This window comes from Amblyomma americanum, chromosome 1, assembly GCF_052857255.1.
Source record: "Amblyomma americanum isolate KBUSLIRL-KWMA chromosome 1, ASM5285725v1, whole genome shotgun sequence".
NCBI classification, from domain to species: domain Eukaryota; kingdom Metazoa; phylum Arthropoda; class Arachnida; order Ixodida; family Ixodidae; genus Amblyomma; species Amblyomma americanum.
Window position 1 is genome coordinate 325,787,822 of NC_135497.1, and position 7,103 is coordinate 325,794,924.

The window sequence follows — 7,103 nt, forward strand, 5'->3', positions numbered from 1 at the left end:
CCAGCGCCACAGGAATGCTGCGGACGCCAGAGCGTTGAAGAGCTTCCAGAGGCATCTCATGAGGTGGTAGGGAAGCCGATCAGGGGGACCTCCACTGGCCGGGAGACTGCGTAGACATTACCTGAGATTTCACAACGCCCCGCGTGTGTTATCCACACAAGAAAAAAAGGTGCAAAGGCACAGGGGGAAAAGGAAAACAGGACCAGCCGCCCAATACTTAGCCAATCCCTCGTCTTTCTCTATAGCGAGACTAAAACTCACTCTAGCGCTGCGCATTGTACATCGTCGTCTTCATCAACTTCCATATGCGGAGCGAACAGATCAGATCACCTTAACCTTGATCCGAGCTCAACCCGGGTAATATCGTCACGAGACGTTCCAACGACCGAGCAAAGCAAAACCATGAGCCAAACAGGCTAAAGACATGCTTCCTCACGTCTACTCGGTTTAACTACGTTAAGCACTAGAACTTTTCTTTGCCCATTTTTTTATGTCTATTGACGAAATGCGTTTTTATTTGTAAGAAATTTGGTGCTGAGTATAAAGTATTGTTCCCGCGGCTCGATTTAAATTCATGGCGGGGATGACGGGGAATGCTTGATGGACTCTATTGTAGGCAGTAATTAATAAATATGCCGGCTTAAATTCGTAGTCAGCGTCCTTTCAACACTTGAAGATAAAGGGCCAGAAAGCATTTTTCCAGGCTATCTCCTCCCTGGCCATTGACCAACCCACAGTGGGATTTGACGCTCTTTATTAACGCCAAAATGCCCTCGAAAATCTTGTCTGAAGCAAATGAACGCCACGTCTTGAGAGGGTTCCCAGCGTCAAAACGTAGCAGTGGAAGGAAGGGTAGAGTGGAAGCAAGGACCAGTCCGGTTATTCGCTGGAATGCAATTTTGCACCACTGCAGGTTGCACTGAACGGTGCACCTACGCATCAGTCAGGGTCTTCCATGTGGCCTTCACGAATGCCCCTCTTGAGGCGATTGATGGCTTTCTCGAGGTACTCAGTGCTGTCGGGTTCTAGGCTTTCTACGTCATCAGCTCTCAGCTCATGTTCCCAGTCCTCAGTCTCTGTTGCGTGTGTCATGGGGCGTGAACGGGGTTTGTCGACACTAAGCGCCTTTTCCCTCAGCCAAGCGTGCTCCTACTCCGCTGGCCTCTGTTTGTGCTTGCGCTTTATTTCTTCCTTCCGTGCATTCCAAAGCATTTTTCTCAACATTGCATCCTGCGCCTGCCTTTGCGAGCTGTCCGGAAGGCATGCGTTCTGCTGCTGTTCTTGCAGCACCGAAGTATCTTCAAATGGCTCGGATGCCTGCTGAATGACCAGGCCGGCACCAGCCCCACTCAGCTCGAGGCCATTCGCCCTGATGAATTCGTCTCGCCTGTGAACTTCTTCCTTAAGACGGCGGTTTTCCTCCCGCATTTTGCACATTTCGCTTTTAATGTGCTCGACTTCCAGAAACTTGTTCAGCATCACTTTGGGCATCACCACGGACTTCTCAGTCAAATTCTTAGCCACGAACTTCAGCATTTGCTCAATGTTTGCCAGCATGGCACGTTGTTTTTTCATCTCGGCCCTGCTGATTTTCACGCATGGAAATTCGTCCGCAGTCTCGACCCCCTAGGCGACGTCCCCAGCGCTGCCCTCGCTGCTCGTGTCGGAACCTGGGTCTGAGATCCAGCCGAAAAGGGAGCCCTTCGCCAAGTACAGCGCCGGTAGGTCCAGGTTCGAGTCCCGATGATTCTTCTCTTGTCGGGTCTTCCGGGTCGCATCTTGAGCACGCGATTGCGCTCGCTCCTTCGGAAGAGAAGCCATCAAGTTGTATAGAAGCGTGCACAAACTCAAAGGTAGAACTCCAATCGAGACAGGCCTTCTGCAATCAGGCCCAAACCTGTGAAGGCAGCAAAGAGGCCAGTGTGAAGTCAATACAGTGTTTTTATACCCGGATAAAGTGAAATACACGAAGATCTGTATATCTGTCAGTAGAATATGGATCCATCGATTCTCATATGGAAGGAAAGGTATTTACAGTCGATGAGAAAATATAATGTGCCACACTAGCGCCAGCAAAAAAGGAGAGTGCCACCATTTAGTGAGCTGGCCCGGCAAAAGTCGTGGCTATAGTGTTTACATCCACTTTTAGCGCTCGCAGCGTCGCCAAGCGGTTAAAATTCACTCAGCACGGAACTGCATTATACTGAGCAGTGATACCCCTACACACCCTGTTGCTTTTCTCAAGGCACCCCCTTAATTCGTAGCAGTCTTATGAAACAGGATGGGTACCTTTGCTAGATAGCACCGGAAAAATAGCATGTATGTACGCGAAGAGACACGCCGTCCATAGATGGCTTGTGGTGAAAAAACCACAAGAAAAAACAGCAAACATGACTACCGCTTCTCCCGTACACCCTGATCCCCCCCCCCTCTTTTCTCATAGAAATTTAGACCTCCCCTCCTCGAGCGGTGCGTGTATTAGCAACTGCCGCATATGCACCGTGTCACACTTCTCTGTTCTCGCCACACAACCTCTCCTCCTTCCAAGCTAACCACCCTAACAATGTTTTCCGGGGTAGCCATACTCCGGTTACGCATTCCTACGCTCCCGCCATACCCGTCTGCTTACATTACAACCGTCCTCTATTTGGGTATTCCGCCTCTCTTGCGATACCCTCCATCCACGGTAGCCACCCTCCGTATGTTTCCGGTGCTAACCGCTGACGGGGTACGCCAACAACCAGGACAACGTAACCGAGGAAAGGGCGCTTAAAAGCTATCGCTACAAAATATTAGCCCAAGTGACCGATCATCCCAGCTCAGATATTGCAACGAGCCGCTAATATTCACGAACATGCAGATAATCTGCTCTTTCTTGTCGTCTCTGTTCCACTACATGCACTCCAAAATAACGAAGCACTTCATTCCTCGGCTGTTGGTTAAATGCGATTGGAAGTCGAAACAGCGTACGTAACTGTGCACATTCTTTGCGAAGAAGCCCGGTTCCTTTCGGTTATGTGCGCCTGCGCCGCCGACTCTCCACCTGCAAGGAAATGAAAGCGCAAACTGAGTGCATACGTTTGTTCTCGCTAAAAAACTGACAGTTGGGCTTTCATAGTTTAGCAGCAAAATGCTCACTGGGCCAATAAAGAGACTCTCTGAATCCCATCTCCAACCTTCTTTCCACATCTAACTGCTCGACAGACGGCGTATTCGACAGCTCTATTGCACCACTCCGGCTTTCTCGTAACACCGCTACAGACCCCTTTCACCACTTATCAAAAACCGACGAGAAAACAAAACCAAGAAACCAAAACACTCGTCGATTCTTTCTTCTTGTGGTCCTTTTTCTTTTCTTTTTTTCACGCTGTTTTCACGGCCATCGACCGTGACCAACTTGGCCAACTCGATGTACTTCAATCCTTCGCACCACAGTCGCTCTCCGAAGCCCTTCCTTGTTGTGAAGTAGTGACATCTCATCGCTCCAACTCTATACTGCATGACCACGCGGCCAGAGGACCGTGCCGGCCACGTTTCGATCCAGGCGGAACTCAAAAGGCGTTCGTGGGCTGTGCGATCTAAAGACACGTTAAAGATCCCCAGTTGGTCGAAATTACTCCGCAGAACACCACTACGCCTCCTCTTAGGCTCTTCCTTATTTCACTCCGTTATTATCCCTTCCCTCACAGCGCGGTTGAGGCGCCTACCTGACAAGTGAGACAAATACTGCTTCCTTTCCTCGCCTCAAAAAGAAATTCTCTCTCTGTGAATTGTCACATGACGCTCCCTGCCACGCACGCCGCGCCCGTTTTCTGAGGCAGTAGGCGTAACTATGCACTTTGGCAACACGTTAAGTACTGCTAGTGTATTAAACTTTGCTATCAAAAGAAAAAAAACGATAGATAGTAGCAAGGACCATGACAGAGAAATCTAAACGGAACCGAAGCCGCGTTTGTTAGGTTAGAGACAGGACGCATTTACACTAGGCCATGGCACCGAATATCGCACGTGGTTGCGGCAGGGATCGACCCTGCATTTTGACCGTGCCCCCCCCCCCCCCCCTTGATAATACTGGCCGCGCTAAAAACGAGCAGTCTCCGGGATGAGTTAAGTAGTCAGAACCTGGTGGGCGCTCGCAGCGATAACTGTATATCCTGGGCAGCACAGACCTGCAGAAAATTATTGCGCCACAGATTCAGGCGGAGTCACAGACTCTGTCTCAACTTATGACGAAACGCTAGCGTTGTAAACGCGCGGCGGCGCCGTCGGTACTGGACCGGCGCAAAAACTGTCATATAAATTTATGGGGTTTGGAGCTGGCTGCCCAGAATAGCCCTCTGAGTCCTCCGGGAATGCCGCTGTCCAGCCTGAATGGCACGACCTCCGGCCGATGAAAGCAGCTGCCACACTTGGCTCTCCCTACTGCGCACGACCGCCCTGCTCGCTCGGCAGCCTCGAACGCCTCTCGCTGATGCCGAGCAGTGTTCCAAGCCGTGTTCTCTGGTACCAATATGCGGCATCGACTCACCAATATCAGGGAAGGCTCCTCGCAAGGCCCAGGCACTGGTGGCGACTCTGACTGGGGCTGTCGCGTGCCGGAAGGTGTCGTTCGAATCCTCCTCTTCTTCCTCCACCTTCTTCTCAGTTCCTTCCCTGAACCCCAGCTGCCTATCGCCGCTTTCGCACAACTAGACGAAATGTGTACCTGTCAAATAAAGAGTACCTTTCTCAAAATATATTTAACGCCCTCATGACCAATTTCTAGTGAAAATTGGCTATCCACCGGCGCTTGCCAGGCATTGTCCCTGGAACACGCGGCAGCATCAAGTTTTTGAAACGACTCATTAACAGGATAGCTAGAACAAATCACCAAATTTTGTCTGCCATGTTCTCTGGCCAGTACGGGAGAGAATCCTTTGCAGGCAGCACTCAGCTTTCTCCTTCGATCGTACAGGGGAGCGCACAGTAGGTCAGATGCCTATGCGTCAGTAGCTTACCTGGCCATGTATTTTCTCTTGCTTTTTCCTATAAAGTCGGATACAGTAAGCCAAGAACGAAGTGGTGACTCCACCTCGAAGGAGGACCTCAACTGAGCCAGCAAATGGTGTCGACCGGTTGTCGCGACGTCGCGGTTAACCCGCTTATTTCGTGGTTAATCCCCTCGCACATGCAAGCCCCGGCAAATACACGTAAGCGGGTGCAGTGGTATTAAGCATGTATATACGTCATGACAATAGGTTGCAGCCATTGGCTTCATGGCCGCCTTCGAGGATCGCCCGCCGCATCGTTCTTCAGTTGTATCCGACGACAGCTAGCGTACTTACGGCAGCGCTTCCGTGCGGTCGGCAGTGTGATCGCATATCATGCGTGCCTTCGGTTCACGCTTCAAGTTTTTTTCGTCAAGTATAAACCAGCAAGCCCGGCGAAATATGCTGCTCACTTATACTTTTTAGCGTCTATAGACGCATCACATACCATATACGCGAAGAAAAAAAAAACACTTGGGTCAATCAGGAATGATAAAATTGACGGCAGTGTGCAGCTTCAGCGTTCTTATCTTATTTATTTGTTCAGTACGACTGATGTCTAACACCGCACCCGCTGCGGTGGAGCAGCAAGTGTGGCCTTTTTCCCGTTGCGAGCATGATAGGATGGCTGGGAGGGTGGGTGGGTGGGCGGGTGGGTGGGTGGGTGGATGGATGGATGGATGGATGGATGGATGGATGGAGCGTCCCCTTTGAAACGGGGTGATGGCAGTTGCCACCATGCTCAGTTTTTCCTTTGTTTTTGTTTAACTGTCTTGTAAGTTATTAAAATTCGCCATTTCCTTTAAAATACGTCTTCCCACACTTATGACCTTATGTCACCTCTCTGCTTTTGAGCCTCCAATCGCTTTTTGCTAATTTCCATCGCAGATTTATTTACATGGCTGTTGTTATCTCTAACCCCTAGGACCCCAGGAAGAGTTACTGTGCCTGTATCGGCATCGGGATGGATACCATCTCATTTTTGTATGAGGTATTCTATTGTTTTTTCAGATTTACCACACGCACCACATGTGTCATCTTCTTCGTGAAATTTCTTTTTGTAGCATCGCGTTCTAAGACATCCTCACCTAGCTTCAAAGAGTAGGGCACTGCCTCTTGAGTTATCTTAAAACGCTTCCTTCCTGATCTGCCTTCTCCAGTATCAATATTGTTCTACACTATGCTTCTTTTCCATTGAATCTATCCAATTTTTACCTTCCGCGTTTTTAACCTGTCGTTTAATGCTGTTTCTTTCTCCGTCCTCGTGCCTGGCATACTTACTGGTTAGCTTCCTAGTTATTTTCCGCCATTGTGAGTCAACGCTCTTTCTGTATAGGTATTTAAATACCTTAGCTGCCATCCGTTTATCGTCCAATTTCTTCAGGCGTTCTTCGTATAGCATATTTGCTCTGAGCTTCCCGTGCTTCGAAAGATGCTCCATATCCCCCTGTACGGCCTCGTTTGTGGTTTTCCCGTGGGCACCTAGTGTCTATCTTCCAATAGCTCTCTGATTTACTTCTAATCTCGACTGAACTTCTGCCCTTAAGCACAGAACCGCAATCCCGAAAGTAAGCTCCGACACCATTATTTCTTTCCAATTACCTCTCAGTACTTCATATTTGTTGTAACCCCATAATGATCTATGTTTCATTATCCCAGCATCTCTTGGACCTTGTGCCATAAGAGACTATTCGTGCTTTTCCGGGTAAGTACATCTGCCCTTCGTTTACCCATACCCCAAGATATTTCTATTCTGACACTCGGGGAAGTTCATGACCTTGTATTGTAAACACCTGATCAGTTATAGCGTTGAAAATCATCACACCAGATATAGTTACTCTAAAACTGAAGCCTAGAGTGTCTCCTTCGTCTCCACAGCAATTAATTAGAGTATGCAAATATTTCTGGCTATCTGCTAAAGAGTACAATAACGTCCGCGTGCATTAAGCCTGGTAATCGTTGCTCAACGACCTTTCCGCTTAATCTGTACGACAGAATATAACCTAGATTGCTTCCTTGTAGCCGTCTTCCCATATTTATTATAGAAATAATGAACAGCAGTGGTGGTAGAGGACA

At 49.0% G+C, this 7,103-nt stretch overlaps 1 long non-coding RNA gene across 1 annotated transcript; it reads right to left on the bottom strand.

Annotated features, from left to right (window-relative positions):
• Positions 1-1,650: 1,650 nt before the first annotated feature.
• Positions 1,651-4,582, bottom strand: LOC144099224 (uncharacterized). The gene is made up of 3 exons (XR_013307351.1): positions 4,529-4,582; positions 2,976-3,043; positions 1,651-1,897 (listed from the first exon to the last, which is right to left on the bottom strand). It is a non-coding gene; the product is annotated as an uncharacterized LOC144099224 (long non-coding RNA).
• Positions 4,583-7,103: the final 2,521 nt, after the last annotated feature.